Raw genomic sequence first — 19,258 nt, forward strand, 5'->3', positions numbered from 1 at the left:
TGTTTTCTTTTTTAATATACTTAAAAGGGTGAGATGTTGCCATGAGTTTTTCCTGGTTTGCTGAGCGTTCATATTAAAAGAGAAGTCCGTACCTTCTCACGCTCTTTTAATGTAAACATCAGCTATGTTCTATAAACATAGCCATTGTTTTTACATTCCCTGCTGGGACAAACAAGACTGTGTGACAGTCCCCTTCACCAATGTAGTGTGGAGGTGGGAATTCCTTCCTCCAATCCACAGGCCTCATAGAAAAAGTATAAAAGTAGGTTTTTGTAAATAAACCGGGTCTTCTGCCCGGCATGCTCTGATGCACCCAGATCTGTGTCCCCAGTCTGTTTTCTGGTTAGGCCTCCACGGTGATATATAGTCAATATGTTTCTATTTGAAATTAGGATTTTGTTTAGAAGGGTATGGCTAAAAGTATGTGCAGGATCAGGTGAACACTGATCCTGCAAGTCCTTGACTATAAACCACAAACCTCCAATTAACTTCAGCGGTGTAGTGCAAAGCACACTGTTTTTAATGATTTATTTATCTTACAACCAAAACTAACAAGGGATAACACACAGATTCCTGCATATCATCAGAAGTATTTAAGGGGAAACCATGTGTGAGATTATTATTTAGGTCACATCAAACACATTTTATACATGACATTCCTATTTTTGGAGAGTTTAAAAAAAATCAGATGGAACCTGTACGACTTGCAAAATCTATACATGAAGTCCTTTCCTGACCAAGTAGGTATGACAGTAATATGAAGTATATAAACCAAACTGAATATATTATACAGACAAATTATACCAATGCAAAATTTATTACACACTTTTTTTTCCCATTACAAAGACAAGGTTGCCCTGCTCTGTATTTTGTAGACTACTTGCCCTGAGAAATGTCAAGATATGCCTTAAGTCTGATGCTAATTTTCAGGAGGTGCAGTCCCACAACTTTAAGCCACATTTTAAAATCCAAGCACTTCCAAAGAGAAAGGACAGATTCAAGAATCAAACACTTGTAATTCAAGTAGCAGAAAAGGGCTTAGAGTATGCCGACATTTTAATTTCAGGGACAGAAGAATTCACTCAATAGCATGATTAGCTACAATTTTTCTGACCTTATCAGAACCTTAAAACTCAATTATTCACCCAGCTATACTATGTTAGTGCTAGTCCCCTGGAAACAGATATTCTTTGTGTCAAAGTCAGGAATCTCAGAACAAGCTACACGAGCCTGTGATATTTCAGGTTTCAAAACTCACTTGTGGAAAATTTACAAATGCTCACATGCCTCTGCATATGGAGAGAGTGTCCTTCCATGGGAGTCAATTCAAAACAAAATTTGCATTTAAACACACTAACTCATTATCAGAAGGAACTAGCAATTTAGAATTAACCAAGCCTAGACACTTTAGACTCAGTTTGACCAAAGTGAACCTCTTTTGAAGGACTTAAAACCAACTAGAAATGTTACAATATTGTCTTCTGAAACCAAAAACAGGATAACTGCCATCATTATTCTCCTCTCTAAAAACAACATAACTGTGGTTCTGAGCAGGCCAAGTATCATTTTTGTGAAACTATTATGTTTGGGATTCTCATAATGGTTTATTGACTTGTCCCTGACTTCTCTTTAATTCCATTATCTGTGGAAAAATATTTTCTTACAATGAGTAAACTGAGTTTTTGAATAATGAAGACTAGTGAAGACATAAGGGAGGAAGTCATATGGAGCTACGGGAGTAATTGAAGAGTCTCTTAGTATAGGCAGGTTTTTCCCCTAAAATAGTACTTGCTGAATATACCACCTTCTGTGCTGATAAAAATGAACAAAGCCCCTCTGCACAGTGTTGTAATACTGCAACTCCTGTAAGTAGCTGAGCAGCTGCAACCCTCATTAAAGACAGTAGCAAAATGCAATAGATCTTAATTTGTACAGTGACAAACTCTGAATAGATTCCTAATTGTCCTAGTAGACATTGATTTTATATTTCTCCTGTGATTCTTCATTTCTTCCCTAATCTTGTGACAGACATGAAGCACAGGAAACTGCCACCTTAAAACATGGTGCCACTTAGAATAAAAATTCAGGATGGTTTATTTCATATGCTATAGAAAGCACTCCCGTGAAGGAGGAGACACCTCTCCACTGTTTTCATTACAATACTACATTTATAACTCAAAAGTGCAAATTCCTTTTGACTGCAGCCACCTGTACTATGCCTCATGCATGAACAGAGATACATTTTTTTGGTATTGAACATTACAAATTAGCATAACTTATCACAGACAAGTGACCAACTCAGATATCTCTCAAGGTTATCTTTCCCTGGGATTCTCCTTGGGGTTGCTGTTCCCCAAGGTAATAAGGTTTTTCCCCCAGGGTTGCTGTTCCCTGGGAGTTTCCTCGGGGTTGCTGTTCCCCGAGGTAATAAGGTTTTCCGTCTTCTCTTTGCCCTAAGTGTTTCACACCAGAGGTAGAGACGACAAGCTGAGTTCGCCAGTGCATGTTTCCAAGGTTGTTTATTCTTCATTATCTCAGTTCTTTTTCAGCTCTGCCAGGCCTCCCTGGCAGGGTACCTTATCTTAGTTCTTTCTCAGCTCTGTGAGGCATCCCCAGCAGAGCAGGACACGCGGCAGACTGGGGCGGATCAGAGAGCCCCGCACCTTATGTACAGTACCCCTGACCCAACCACCGTCCACAACGTACTTTTTATTTACAAAATTGTACCAATACCTACTACCTATGCTAACATGTCATTTCTACTCTAAACCAATCTCTAAAATCCAACTCAGCAAAAGATGGGGGACGAGAACAAGAACGAGGAGCACAGGGGCCACTCCCCAATTCCTCCATCTTGTTTCTTCAACCCCATATACTGAGAATCCTAGATTCTACATTTACATTCTATGATAAACTAACTACTACTTATTTTGAATTCTCCCAGCTTGTGATTCTTCATACAATGTGGGCATTCACTCCCATGGACAGGGATCAGAGGTAATGTCCTCCTGGGCTCTGTGTGAGGCTGGTTGACCCCCTTGTACAGATCCCAGACCCCCCTGTCCGGTCTCCAAACCCTCCAGGGTGGCCAGAGGGATGTTCTAGACTCCAACAGATATCTAACAGAATGAGACTATGAGCATCTTGTCTTCAAATAAGGTGAAAAATGCAATTGCCATGTAAACAGGTATTCCTACATAAGATGCACATTCTTCCAAAGATATAACAGATATTATTCAGAACATATTCTGGGTTAAATGTGTCACTTTAAGCCAATTACTACCAGTTTCATTTGCATAGGGATTTTATCACTATGATGCCTGCTTCAAAAAATGGTCAATATGTACATCATGTATTTATCAACAAGCAGAAGATTGAGAAGGAAAGGGGAAAGAAATAATGCCCATTTAGCAGTGTTTGTAGCAATAAACTTCCATCCATGTGCAACATGAAAATGGTAGTCATTGGAGTTCAAACAGCAGCAAGAGCACTCAACTGTTCAAAGTCCTCATGTGAAACTTACATCAATGTCATAAACCCTTTGCCACACTGACTTGCAGCCATCTCCAAGGAATATGATGATGTGAAAAATATGGGATGTTAATTCATGTTCTTATGGGTTATGACATTAAAACTATGAAAATCACTGTATATATGTTATATGAGAATATAAGTTTCAGTCTGCCTTGAAAATTTGCTAAGACAAAAAGCAGGCACCACCCTGGAATTTAACATTCAGAAAGGAGACAAAGGATTTACAGGAAAACCGGCCATCTCCTCAGCATCAGGAGAAGACCCATTAAGATAAGCTATTAGTCTTCTCCTCCCTAGATGGCAGAATTGGCAGACCATTATCTTCAGCCAGCACCCTCATCAGACCCTTATCTTCAGCCAACACCCTCATCCAAGCATCGGAACACCACCATTAGAGGACCATCATCATCCACACCTCCAGAGATGAACTTTTACCATTCATAAAAACTTGGTGTCTATTCACTCCCGGGAAACCAGAAATTGACACCTCACAGCAGAGAAGAAACTCTTTTCAGCTAAGCCAGACACAACTATGAATTTGAATAACTAGCTTGGAAACAAAAGGACTATGAGGAAATTTTTGCCAGAGGCGGGATAAAGTGTATAAAAACTAAGCCCCAACAAGGCCAATTCGTTAACTCAGGGGGAACGGCAGTGTGCCAGATACTGAGTCCCAGTTCACCCTTGACGATTCCCGGGTAAATCGTCAAGTATCTCCGCTGTGGGTGGTTTTGCCGAAATTCTGTAATTCGATCCTTTTTAATAGACCAAATTGTTATAATTTTAATTGGACGACTGTATTGGCATTTATAACAATGACAATCACACTGAGCACATCTGTGCACAGAAGAGATAATGGGAGAGGGATGAATGCTTTTCTCCTTAGAAGCAGAAAAAAGTCTTCAGGCTTAAAAGGCACAGGTGCACCAGATCAAATATTAATTGAATTTAGCTACTTTGGTCTTTTCAAGGGCCTACACACAGAAATGCTTTCAACTGTGGTGTTCAATTTTTAAGCATCTTGAAAATACAATAAATTACATGATCCCCAAGGGGGTGTTCTGTTTGTCCCTTAATAACACAGGTGGCAACTATAAACATATAGAGAGGATTAGCAAATCTCCTCACACAGACCAGACCTTTGAAAAAGCAAAATAGATGCCTTTACGCTAAACCCACTTGGGAGTGCAATTCAGACATCTTGCTTTCACATTGCTAAAAAAAAAATGGCCTCCTCTGTCACCATGAGATTTTCCTAGTTTGCTGAGCGTTCATATTAAAGTAGAAGGTTTGCACCTTCTCACTCTCTTTCATGTAATCAGCAGTTATGTTTTATAAATATTACCATTGTTTTCACATTCTTCTCCAAGGAGAGGAATGATTGTGTGACAGTCCCATTGACCAATGTGGTTGAGAGGTGGGAATACCACCCTCCAATCCATGGTCACATTGCTAAAAGTATATAATAGGAAGTAATAAACAAAGCAGAGATTCTCCTCTGCTGATTGCTGCTCTCCCAAAATCCTGACTCTGCGTGTTACTTGAGTGAGGCTAACAGCGACACTCCTCCATTTCAAATTCACAATCTTTGATTGTGAATAATGCTTTGAAACAGTTCAAACAAAAAAAAAAAAAAAATCCATGCAACTCTCTTCATTTGCAGTACAGCTGGCAGGTGGTCTAGCTACTCAACTGCTACAAAAGCACAGCTTAGGGGATCCTTCTTACCCACCAACTGCTACAAAATGCAAAACTCTTCAGTTGAAGCTGTTCCAGTTTAGAAGGAAATAATAGCTTCTACAAGACTAAACCTAGAAATACATACCCCAGACCTACTGATAAGGGCAACAAGCTGGATTCCAGTTACTGCTTCAGTGCATGCTTGTGTTTCACTAACAAGGATCTGTATAACCCTCCATCCACAAACAGTTACAGACACCCAGTCTGTGCACAACAAATTATACTATTTAGAGAGGAGCAGTTTCAAACTGAAAAAAAACCCCAAAGCACCCCAAATTAGAAACCATCCATAACTTCACAATTAGTAACTTTCACTGACAAAGGGAAAGAGATTCTGTCCTCCCATATTCCAGAAAGTAGTCTAACCACTGCTTGCCAGGTAGCTTCACAGAGAGAAGCATGGGTTCTGAACCACAGCAAAAGCACCCTGCCACAATCTGGAGCTAGGCAGCCCTACAAGGCAAGCATAAGTTCATCCTATTAAGTACCAAGGACAGAAATACAGCTGCTAGTCATTTAGTCAGAAGTTTGTAGACCAGAACCCCATACTCATATGCAGAAGCCTCCCCCACACATTATACAGGGTACCTGTGTGTCCAGTTTGAGATAGTCAATTCCAAAGGGAAGCAAAAAGTTTTAAATTATGTTACTCAAACTTTATATGATAAGGGTTGTGACAATTCACTCTTCTCAAAGTTGACTGAAGCTTCTTCTTTTTTTTCAATATTTTAGAAATGTCCAAATATTACCAAGTAGCCAAGAACAAGCCTCATGATGTGGTTTTCCTCAAAGGACTCCGTAAAAGCAGAAACAATACCACTTTCTTTATCAATAATCAAATGTCTGGAGCTTAGAATGCATATCCTACAATACCTGTAACAAGTGAAGTTATGCATTTGGTGAAAAAAAAAAAAAGCAGCATTTGATAGAAAATGCAATGTTGAATGAGATCAGTATGAATGTACTTGTAAATAAGTTCTATCACCCAAGAATCACAAATAAGGTGCATCTTACCATCTTTGGCTCCATATCAGGAAGATCTGGTTTTAAACTAACCATCAAGATACAAGAAAATATACGACTTCATCTGAAATCAGATAAAACCAGAATTTTTCTAGTCAAGTCATTGCATCAATCTTCTGTAAAGCATCAAGAGCTTTTCTCTCACTATGAACAAGCCATTGTTTTGACAACCTTTTTAGACATGCTGAGAAGATTTTAAATAGCAAGGACATTTTAATTGTGGATGACATGAATCAACTGTGTGAAAGAACAGCTGCATCTTCAGATGACATAAAGAAAAGTGTGATCTGGATGCAAAGGAGGGTAAAACAGTCTTTTATTGTACATTTACTATTTTTCTATAAGTTTTACTTCAGAAATTTTACAGAAAGTTTTACCAAAAGAAAATAAGATGCTAGGGACAAAGCTATTTTATGTGCATCAAGAGCCTATGTTAACCTGTTTCAAAGACTGTCTAAAAAAATGTTTTCTGCTCACCAAAGCACACTGCTTCCCTGAACTTGGGGATGAGAGAGCTCAGTGTTAAATTACTCTGATTTCATGAGTCTAAAACCTGAGCCTTCTCATTTTATGTTTTATAATTGGAAGAAAAACACTGGAGTACAAACCACTATGGAACCCAGTCTTTGCAGCTTAGACATATTGTTATTATTGTAGGATTATTACTTGTGTCTTATACAAAAGCTCTCAAACACAGGAGGAGACCTCAAGAATTTAGACAGAAAATGAACTACAAAGCATACCCTGAGCACAAGGACTGCCATCCAGCCTCTGACATGCTGCCATCAACAGTAATTACTTCTTGGTACTTCAGGTACCACAACAAATGCAAAACAAGAAAGCAATGTATGCACTCCAACTTATATTTGGTGCTCTATACACTGTTGTTCTAGCCACTGCAGACATTGTTCTCTCCTAGGCAGAGAAGTGACATAAGGCCACCATTTCCCATCTTTAACATGTTACTAAGACACAGGAAAGGATTACAAGACCTTTAAAAGTTATTCTTGAATGTACTACAATGCAATCAATTGATAAAACAGTGAGAGCACTTCAAACCTGAAAACTCATCACTTCCAGTTCAGTCTAGGCTGGGAGCTGAACATGATAAAGCCAACACTTGTCTGGTGAATGAAAGCAATATAAACCAGTTCAAACGTATGAAAAGAAACATTACTCAAAGCTGTTCTAAATTTAAATACCAGATAAAGTTCATATAAGCTTAAAAGGAGGGAAAACCCTTCAGAAAATTCCAAGACTTGACCAGAACAGAAGTGTTTTTAGGTGACTTTTCCTAATCCAAGACATTGCTATGAAGTCAGCCCATAAGGTAGACAAATGCAACATAGATAAATGGCAAAATAGGCCAATGTCATATTTTTGAGGAGAAAAATATAGAATATCTCCAGAATGAAAGGACAAGAATTTGCAAAATCAGTTATAAACAATAATTCTATTAAGATGATGGAGTTTATCCTCTTTTCTTTTGGAAATTTTCAAAATACTCTTATACATCACTCAAATATCAAAGTCTTTCATACAATACTGGATTCTCCACATAGCAACAGCCATTAAGTAAGCCAGCATTTTAACAATTTTATTTATTAAAACTCTACTGCCGGTTTTGCAGGAGTCTGTAAAACCAAGACTATACCTAGACAGAGAAAAATCAATTGACAACCAGGCAAAGGAGACCTTCTCTGTGGAAAGCAAGACTAACATGGCTGATAATAGATATATGACCATAGTTTGCTCATCTTCTAGAGATACTGAAAAATAGAGAAATAAAATAAACAACTGACGGGGCAATAGCAGAAAATCACTTTCTGTACTGTTGTGAAGGTCTTGTTTAAAATGTTCAAAATACAGTCAGCTTCTAAATTAATTCAGCTTGGCACAAGTGATCCATAATCAGTTTAAAGTAATTCTTAAACTGAGAAAAATATACTATTTCCGCAATCTGTATGCATACTATCCAGCAACCAACAATCTTCATGAGCTATCAAGATGAAATTTTCAAAACAGCTTCTTCCAATGACAACTGATTTTTTTTTACTCGATATTTAGTTTCCACTGCAAATCTCAGCACCCTTTTCCAGCTATGCTCTCATATGGAAAATACAGATAGGCAAGAGACTTGAATTTACACTTTCTGCAATTTCTTCTCATGGGATGAAATGCTGTGGATACAAACTGCAGGGAGAAAATGACTAGATTAAACCTCAGATCTCTAACTATTTAGCACCATAACATTCTCTGCCTTGAAACTATTATTTGCAGGTTGAGGAAATAAGCTTCTGCCTTAAACTGTAAGAAAATTCCCCTAAGGAAGGGCAATTGAGTCTAAAAACTGCTTCCACCAAGGCTAGTCCTATCAGCTCCTTAAAGCAGGGGTGAAAATCTTATTAGGTGGTTTATGCCTTTGAGAGCTTCAAAAGGTAAAAAAACTTTGAAGCTGAAAAAAAAACTTCTGAAGTGACCAGTTATGCAAAAAATCTTTTAAATGATATGTTATTTTGCAATACTGCAGTCTTCCAGATGTTCTGTAAATAGGGAAATTATCAAAGATGCACAGGGATCTGAAAAATATGCCAGTGAAGTTAAGGGTTTCCCCACTTCTGCTTCAATACAATAGCTTTGCTAAGTAAGCAGGAACATTCAGCTGGACAGTTTCCCTCTGAACCATCCAGCACTTCACAGCACACTTTCAGGTTTTAAAATCTCTCATTAAGCCCCCATCAACTTTAATACCTCATGGATTTCAAGACCTTTCTGCTGCTTTCTGCAAGATTCACTTAATTTTCAGTCCTAGAATTATAAAGTATGCTCACTGCTCCTGCAAGAGACAAAGAATAATCAGGAGAACTGATCAGGCTTTCAGTTTATCTCAGTGATATTAGACATATCTGTAAATTTCATGGTGAAGCATACTGAAATATTATGTAACCAAGTCTCTCCCTTTACCTATTAAGAGCAAACAAATCCAAAATATATCAAAATCTGTAATACTAAATAAAATCTAATACTAAATGAAATTAAAAAAAACCCCACAAAAAAACCCCACAAAAAAACCCCAAAAAAACCAAGAAAAAACAAGGGAGATTTGGGAGGGTGAAGTGGGGGGTGCTAAAATTTTAAGTTTCACATGAGGCTAAGTCCAAAATTTTGATGCAGCTTTATCCAAATCAAAAACTTCACTTGACACAATACCAGTAGATTAAGAGGAAAATTAGGAAAATCATGTCTCAAGTAGGTAATTCACAAAACTTTTAGAAAACTTCAGCAACACCTAAATAAGTATGAAGGCAGGGTATAGGAGGTATAATAAACAGATCAGTGCATGGTAACATTTATATTTTGAAGCTGTTGTAAATTTTCATTTTGAGTGAGAAAAAATTGGAAAGCATTTGACAATGCCAACAATGACAACTCATTTAATAAACAAATGTAAAAGTATCTCACACATATTCCTCTCACCTCCAGCACTCACATGTTTTTTTCCACTCACTGTTGGCCACAATCCAGATGTCTAAATGGAAATGTTTACAGTTCCTCACCTATAACTCTCACTCCCTCCACTCTTACAGGCTCACAGCCTGGTATATGCAGTATTCATCTTCCCCCCTCCATCCCTAAAAAAGTAAAGCTTAGCTACCAAACTTTCTCAAGAGTATTTCCCCACCTCTAGATGCTGCAGTGCCAAGACACTCACATCACAGAAGTCAGAAGTGCCAAGCAGACAACAGCTGGGGAAGGCTTGAGCCATGCCGTAGGAAATCCTCAAAGTTTGTATAACACCTCAGCACTGGAAGCCTCAGGAGCTGCAGCACTGTGCAGCAAAATAACAGAGATTAAAAATCCTGATATTTTACCAAGTTTGGCAAGTTTAAGGTCCAACAGCAGATATCCAGCACAGGACCTTAACAGTCTTCCAGAAACAGATAGGCAGGAATCAGACGTGCTTCCTTCTTGGAATCATGGGAGGTCTCCAGAAGTAGAGAAAACTTCAAAGCTCCTTCAGTCTGGCAAGTTTAGTTTTTTAGTGACTTGAAAAATAATCACAAATCCCTGAGATCCGTGGATAACACACTATACCGTGGAACATGACAGAGGTCAAGAACACATGGGCAAATCCCAAGAACACACAGGAAGGTGATTAGCTTTCTAAATAATACTTTCATATATGTGCATCACCCTTAGCTCTCTATCTGTGGTAGGTGTAGTCAGAGCAGAGCTGGTATCTGTTGAAGTTAGCATGCTTGTCTTGTGCTTAACACAAGTCCTGTTTACTAAAATATTACTGCAAGTTTCAGCCTGGAGGACCTGCATGGGAAATATCGGGCTTTCCTAAAAGCAAAAGTACATTCATTTAGATCCTAATTCCAGCTACTTCAGAGAAGCACAGAACATGCATCAGTCTTTCCAACTACTTGTCTCACCTGTGTGATAATCACTCCCAAGAATTCCTGCCCACTGCAGAAACAAAGAATTTCCTTAAATTCAGATGAAAAATTAGAATTTTGATTCACAATTCCTAGAATCCCAAGGACACTCTCACAAACATAGATCATCATTCATAGGCAATACTGCCCTACAAGATCTATCCATAAGCATTGGAAACAGACTATTCCTCTGTCTTTCTCCCCAGTTCTATGATAAAGACATGGCAGTAGCCAGAACTACTCTAAAAATATGGCCTGGTTGTATAAACAGTTACTCCAATGCCTCAGTGAAATTAAGGAAATTCAGACATTTTATGATGATTAACTGTTTTATTATGTCATCTATTGGATTTCCCTTATAAATGTTCTTGTTTTCTAGATTTAATTCCATCATTCCACAGTTCATCTTACTTGAACCAATTTCTGCCTCAGTTTTAGTAATCGGACTAATTCATTTAACTTAATTGCTGAGAAGTTAACTTTTGCAGTTTAATTGCTGACAGCTTTAGGAAAAAAGTACTTTCTGAACCCATTTTAAAAACAGTGATTTATAGCATTAATGCAATAAAAACAAAAGACAAAACAAAAGCAACTAAGAGCTAAGAGCTTTTGGTGAATGATAAAAGACCATTAAAATGCTGTTCATAGTCTATACGATACAGTCAATTTTATCATTCTTTCTGTGAATGCAATTGCTTCTGCTGAATGTGCTGACAGAGAGGTACAAGTCCACAGATTATTGGTGCTTGCAGAACTGTTCATCATTTTTAAATTTAGTGGTGTATGAAAAAACATAGAAAACAAGTGTGACTTACAAACTGAGATCACAAAAATGAACTTGGCTGAGGCTGTCTCTGAGGATTTTGAATCATGGCCCAAATAAGCCACAAGGAAAAGGGATGAGGAACTTGTCTGGGACACAAACGCCGAAGTACAAAATACGTTAAACAATGATAGCACAATCAAGACTCACCTGACACAGAAATAAAGCTTTTTTACAAAGTGAAAGTGAGGAGTTCAACATCAGAAGAAACTGGATGTACTATTTAAAAACAATATAAAATTATCTCTCCTAGAGCTTTTATTATTTGATGATAAATTAATATAACCTTATTCAATCATAATCTGTCATCTTTAAAGTAGATTTTTCCAAGATTCCCTGACCTGTAGAACTCATGATTTTGCTTTCATCTGTCTTGTTATTCCAACAGATAATACATCATTCTGATTGTCCTATGACAGTTACATTATGCATTACAGCATTAGACATAGCAGCAGCAAAACACTTTGCCTAAGGAAGAGTTTATTTTAAAAAAATAAAAACAAAAAAAACCCATGACATTTTGCACAAAGCCTCATGTAGACAATAAAATATACCCTGCTTATGACCCAACTATCTTGGTTAAGGATCTCCTCAGAAAAGAGATGAGAAATTTGGCTTGCTTTAACTAAGAAGCTGTTGCATGTAATATGAAAGAAGATGACACATCAGGAACCAAAATGAGACAACTTCAAGGAATCAGTGACAGAGCTGTAGGTACAAGAGGAAAGCATGACAGAGAAACAAGGGTCTGAGGAATTAAGATGAGAAAGAAGAAAAAAATTAATATGATGTCCAAAGGTCCCGCAGCTCTTCAGCATTCAGGCAGATATGAATATACTTCATGAGGAAGGATCACCTTGACCACCTGCATGGAAAGAAGCCCAAGAATCTGCACAACAATGCTTACTTTTCACTCTTGGAATTGCAGGGCTCAGCATTTGTTTGAATAAGGATTACAGAGTAAAAAGAGATGCCATAATTAAAGCAGACTTTACTTCAACTTGAATTAACAAATGAGCATTATCAGAACAAGAGTGCATTTAGAAATTTCATTAGGAAAGAGCAGTCACATTCAGAAATTGTCAAGAAGAGAAACTCTAGTTTTAAGCATGTTCTGAGAATATTTTCATTTGAGAGAGAAAATGAAGAAAAAAAATGAGATGGTCTGAGGAAAAAATACCCCTGGAGTATCCCAGAAATAAATGGCACTCACCCTCTCAGTTCTTCCCATTCCTGCTTAGTCAGGGTTTTATCTTTCTTCAAGGACACTGAAGAACATTTAACCTTTTCTAGAGATTAACTTCTTGTCAACAGTACAGAAACTCTTTACATTAAAGGACAGACTGCAGTTTCTGGAGCTTCTGATCTGTCTCAGGTTTGAATCTCAAAGGCATTGGCCAACAACAAGGGAAGTATGATATTCCAAACACAGTAACACAGTATGTCAAAACAAACATACTACAACTAGGGAAAAGTCACTAGGGAAGTTAGGCAGGAGATGGAGTAGGTCCATTTAATAAGTCTCTACAAATAAGAAATATGGTTTTTCAACAAGTTTTCCAAAAGTTTTGAAGAGCCTTAGTTATATCCAACAATTATGAAGTATATCTAGCTAAATCTGCATATTATGGGACACATAACACAGGAGAAAATTTTCATTCTTCTAAGGTATAGCCTACATCGGGCAATCTCCCCAGATTCCTTGTCTATTCAGTGACAGAAGCACCTTCAAGCTGTTTTAGGAATTCTGTATCATCTCTGGAGCCATGTAATGACTGAAGGCAGATAAGTAGTGTAAGACTGATTGATATGAGGGTCATGCTTACCCACTCCTGCTCTGTAGACGTCTGTTCTCAGAAGCGATAATTTTCTTTTTACTACAGATTTGATTTGAACATCAAGAAACATAGCCCTTAAGAACAAAACCTAATTGAACAGAAGCATAATTCTATTGCAACTGCTGAATGTAAAATTTGGCTTGCAGCAGGATACAGAAGAATAATCTGAACTACGTTTTATGTTTATAAAAGCAAGGCCCAGAAATTAAAATGTAATTGCTTAAAAAAGCACCAACTTAGTCTCATGACAAAAGGCCAAATTTTAATTAAGAATTAACAACAAAAATAGTCTCTTCATCAGTTTGAAGACAACTAGATACAAAACCAGCAAATTCTTTCATGTTGAATAGACAAACTTCAAAATACAGAAACAACACATTTCTAGTACCAGTTGTCACCACACCTGAGAAGCATATTTTCTCCAGGCAATGACAAGGATGAAGCAACAATTTCACTTTTCCATTATCTCTTTTTGCCTTTAGGATCATTCCTTTTTTCATGTCACACTTGCACCAGACAAACATGTGACCTTGCTAGGAACAGAGGAACATGCAAGACCAGGAGAGAAAAACACTTTTGCTTCCACTAAATGAAAATGGATAAAAAAGGCTGAGCCCCAGGAATAACATGTCACAAATAATAGTGAGTACCCGCTTCCTGGGAGATTTACACAATAAAGTTCACACATCAGCAACTGCTTGCCTATAATATAAATTCCAATTGACAAGACTGAGGTATTATGGAACAGCATTTATCTCAAGATTGTCAGGAGAAGTAATTTCATTTCTTATGTTTCATTTCATTTATACATTAGTGTATTAGCTGGATACATTATTGATCCTTGCTCCATCCAATTTCAGCTTTTATAGCATAGACAACGTGATCCAAAAAAAATCAGTCCTCCTTTGTTGTTGTTTTGTTTTTCTTTTTTTTTCTTTTGGAGCACAGGAATGTCTCATGACTGTCTAAGGCAAACATCTCACTGTATTAGACATCTTGTAAAAGGAACACATTCCGGAATGTGCAACTGCTTTTGAAGAATACTTTAGTGCGAAAGTCAGCTTTTCTATAGTTTTTCTTAGAATATCTAGAAAACTGTTGTTCTAGATACTGTGCTGTCCCCTTTGCTAGATTGGATAAAAAGGCAATGATGAAGCAATGATAACAGTCTTTGTACACTCAAAAAAAAAAAAAAAAAAAAAACCAAAAAAAACCAAAAAAAAAAGAAGAATAAAAAAAAAGAGAATAAAAAAGGTTGTCAATCAGAGTAAGACTGCTATATATCTGGGTGCCACCACCCTTCAAGCAGAGATGGCTGCTTCAAATATATACAAGCCACAGCTGTCACTCTGCAGAACCACACATCTTCCACTCTAAGGCAGTATCATTTGACAGCTGCTACAAATATTAAGAATGTCTTGGATGTCCTGTTATTTTCTTATGACAGTATCTGAAGCATAAGGAGCTAGCTATTATGTTGCTATGGTTTTCGGACGGCACAGAAATAACAACATGACTCTCCATGATGGTAAAGATGAGAGCAAACTTTATTCTTCTAAATTCTACTTTTATAGAGTAGTTCGGTACAAAGAACATGATTGGTTATTCAGCGTCTACACTCTTTTGTAAATATTTCTTTCCAGTAAACATGTTGGAAAAACACCACCTGCAGATAGTTTCTCACTTCCCAAGGTTTGTTTGAATTCCTCTTTAAGATTTCTCAGGCTAACATGAGAAAGTTGTTCGCCTGCCTTTCACACAGACAGTAGCAGAGCCTGAAGCCTAAATTCAGACCAATGTCAGGCCCACATCTCCCCCTTTTAGTTTTTGCTGAGGGCGGCGTCTGTGTCTGTGTCCTCTCCTGCAGGGCCCTTGCAAGAGAAAAAAGACAAACATGACACCAGAAGTCCCATTAGTAATCAACCAATTACTAAATAGAACTTTCATTGGGCACCAACTTAAATGGTCAGGGAAGTTCTGTGGCATTTGGTGTTGACCCTTCATAACCATGTCCATGCACCAGCGTCAAGCTTAGCTATTTACTAATTCTAATACAGAAAAAAACAAAACATCATTAGCCTGCTCAAAAATGGCAGTCTAATTTGTCAAGATCCATCACTCTAGGAATCATCCTTTCAGATAACAAGGGCCTTTTCTGCCTTTTAGCAAAGGACAGTGGTCCTTGCATTACACCTGCAACCGCAAACTGATTTAATTTTCCAATTATTTGGACAACCTGAGTTGACCCTTTTTTTTTTTTTTTTTTTTTTTTTTTTTTTTTTTTTTTTTAATGCAAAAATGCATGCGATGTTTGAAAGGGCAGAGACCCATTGCAGGATGTGCAGTATTGGATCATCGTTCACTCAATTGGCCCATGATATCTGTAGGATGTCACCTAGAAAGAAAAAAAAAGAATAATAAAATTAATAAAAATATCAATAAAAAGATATCTGACTCCAAAAAAAATCTACATGATCCCAAAGACCAGAAAGGCAAAAACCACAAAGTGAAATAACAGCCCTTAATAACTACAAAACATACACCGAAGGCACGTGAAATATTACCTAAAATACAACTACATCTATGTAGGAAACTTAAATGAAACAACATCTACTATAAAATTAAAACACATGAAAAGAAAAAGTCCATTGAGACAAGATGTTGATCCTTAGCATCACTGGATGTCTTCTTGAAGTCTGGAGCAGGGAGTGACTCGAGGATGATCGATGAAAACAGGACCATGCTGCTGACACAGGACTTCTGTTGTCTCCATAACTTCCAACCACATGGTCATCTTTGCAGTCTATGTGACAGCCACTAAGGCTATGTAATGTCCCTTTTCACTCCTCAAAGGTGATGGGTAACACGACTGCTGAACCTGCTAATGATAAAACACAGGCACATCTTCTCCTTAAGTTAACAAACTTGTCAGGCTCCATTGTCTAAATTCAACATCCAGGTTTCATAATTACTTTTTCTTCAGGTCCATAACATAAATGTTACATTGTTGCATGTTATCTTTTTGATAATAATTTTGATCAGCCCAGGAACTGCAAAAGCTGAAGTGCTTCTTTACCAGTGAGATCCTGTTCATCCTTCCCGGGCAGGAATTCCAGGTTCACCTCAAAGATCAATTCAGCTATTATATTTAAAGGTCAAATTGTTGAGTCAAATAACTCATATGTAATTTTTTGTTAAAAATCTGGGCAAACAGGCAATTCCCATCCAGAGAGAGCCAAGGCATGGCCAGTGCCCAGCTCTAACTGCAGAGGAATCCCTTACACCAATTTTAAAAACAAGCTTCTTAAAAATCTTATAATAAGAAACTAATATGGTAATTGACACCTCCTAAATTTGTCAGGGTAGAGATGCTCTGAGCTCAGCAGGCTCTTGAGATGGTCTGTGACCAGGATTGGAACTGCATCCCAAACCGTCAGGACAGAGGAGGCATTCTTACAAACTCAGATAACCTTGTCTGGAAATCTGAAAATATTTAGAAAATCATGAATGCAAAACTAGCATAGACAGCTAGAAAACAAGGAAAAATTCTTGGCTGACACGTGTCTTACAGGCAATTATAGACAAATAGCAAAGTACATGAGAAGAAGAAGCAGAAGCAGCAGCAGTAGCAGCAGCAGTAGCAGCAGCCGGCTGTAGAACTGTAATAACTTTATCATATCTGTGAATTCACATCAAATATCTTAAAAACTGAGATAACACTTAAAACATAACTGATGGTTATACTGTAGAATTATTAATAATTCTTGTGTTATCTACGAAAGGCAACAAAGGTTGCTTATTTGTTTTTTGTATTTCTTGTCATTTTTCTTCTATTATGAACAGGCATTTAAGGCTCCAATTCTGTTCACAGAGACGCCTTGAGAAGAAATGTTTTGAGGGAGGGGGGGAGGGAAAAAACCCAAACAAAAATCAACTGTCCCTCTAAGAGGAAAAGCTTCTGCTCACCTCAAAGGCGACGAAGCTATTTGGCCCTCCCTAAGTGGGGCTTTAGGGGCTCAAGGGCCCCAGGGCCACCCCGCGGAGCTGGGGGAAATCCAAACAAACGTGGCCCCCATTTCTATGTAAAAAAAAATTCAAGCGAAGCAACTCCCACAGCATTATCCGCTGTCTAGAGGAACAGCAAGTTCCTCGTGCCCTATTCGCAGCCAGCCGCTCGGCCCGCAGGGAAGGAGTGGGGGAGCGAACCCCGCCGCTCATGGCGGGGGGAAGGGGGAAAAGGAGCGAGGAGACCGCTCCTCGGTTCCTATGACGACTTGCTGTGCAAATTCACGCGGGAAGGAAATGGAGGGGAAACGGAGAGGGGACAACGGAGCGGTGCTCGGCGGAGCTCAGCCCGCCGCCGCCCTGCCGCCGCCTGTCTCGAGCGGAGAGCCGGTGGCCCCCCTCACCGCCCTGGGGGGAAGGGGGGGGAGGGACGAAGAGGCAAAGCTGCTCCAAGCCGCCCGTCTCAGCGGCACCGCGCGGGGAAGGGACCTGCGCGCCCGCCCGACCCGCGCGCCTGTGGGGAGGGGGGGAAACCGAGTACGGAAAAACGAGAGAGAGAGAGATTTTGCAGCCGCTGCAGCGCCCTGGAGCAGGGCGGGAGAAAAACCGAGCGAGAGAGAGAGAAGGCAGGGAGATCGCATCCGTGCTGCCATGCCTGTCTCACCGCACCCCCCCACCCCCGCACAAGGGAAAGAACAAAGTTAGAACACAGAGACACCAAGAAAGACAAGCCCTAAACTCACACAGGCAATCATAAAAACAAGCACAGGTAACGTTAAAAGCATAAAACACTCATAAAGTGAACTTTTCGCCCTGAACACACAGAAGGATACAGAGGGATCAAAGGTTTTCGATTCCGGTCCCGTCCGCAGGCCAGATGCTGGGCCACGCCGAGGAGGAAAGGATCGTTGTGTCACACTCAGGGTCGGAATCTGACCAGCTGTATCTTGGACGGGCTAGCATCTTTTAAAGTCACGGTACAGACTAGTCGCAGTGGATGATAGCGCAGGAACCACTGCCAGCCATCCGTGGTATGAAGAAAGGAGAAGGAAAAGCCAAGGAAGCGCCGTCTCTGCCGGCCGGGAGAGGCTTACAGACGCTCGCTTTGATCTCGGCCAGACAGAACCGAAAGAGGTCGGGGGAGCGCTAGGCAAGCTGTCGGCAGCGAAGAATTCCAGCTGCTCTTGTCAGGAAAGGCACAAGCTGTCCTCTCTCAGGAGAGGGGTTCCCCAGGTTTTTCTGGAACCTCTGCCCGGCTGTCTTTTCTAGAAATTAAAGTCCAGCTGTGCTGGGTGCCGTCCGACCTGCTGTCTTTTGGCAGGATTGATCTTTTTCCATGGTCAGCAGGACCAGCATTCTTTAGAAAAAATGTGGAGATATTTCGCTTACCTCTCTGAGGAGGCAGGTAGAATTTTCAAGCTTTGCTGCATGAATCAGTCCCGGCTGCGCTGAACTTCTTCCAAAACGTCAGGTCACCAGATGTTGCTATGGTTTTCGGACGGCACAGAAATAACAACATGACTCTCCATGATGGTAAAGATGAGAGCAAACTTTATTCTTCTAAATTCTACTTTTATAGAGTAGTTCGGTACAAAGAACATGATTGGTTATTCAGCGTCTACACTCTTTTGTAAATATTTCTTTCCAGTAAACATGTTGGAAAAACACCACCTGCAGATAGTTTCTCACTTCCCAAGGTTTGTTTGAATTCCTCTTTAAGATTTCTCAGGCTAACATGAGAAAGTTGTTCGCCTGCCTTTCACACAGACAGTAGCAGAGCCTGAAGCCTAAATTCAGACCAATGTCAGGCCCACACTATTACAAAAAGAAAAAAAAAAAAAGGGGGTATGTGT

Source organism: Prinia subflava (genome assembly GCF_021018805.1).
Source record: "Prinia subflava isolate CZ2003 ecotype Zambia chromosome W unlocalized genomic scaffold, Cam_Psub_1.2 scaffold_2cwr_NEW, whole genome shotgun sequence".
Classification (NCBI taxonomy): domain Eukaryota; kingdom Metazoa; phylum Chordata; class Aves; order Passeriformes; family Cisticolidae; genus Prinia; species Prinia subflava.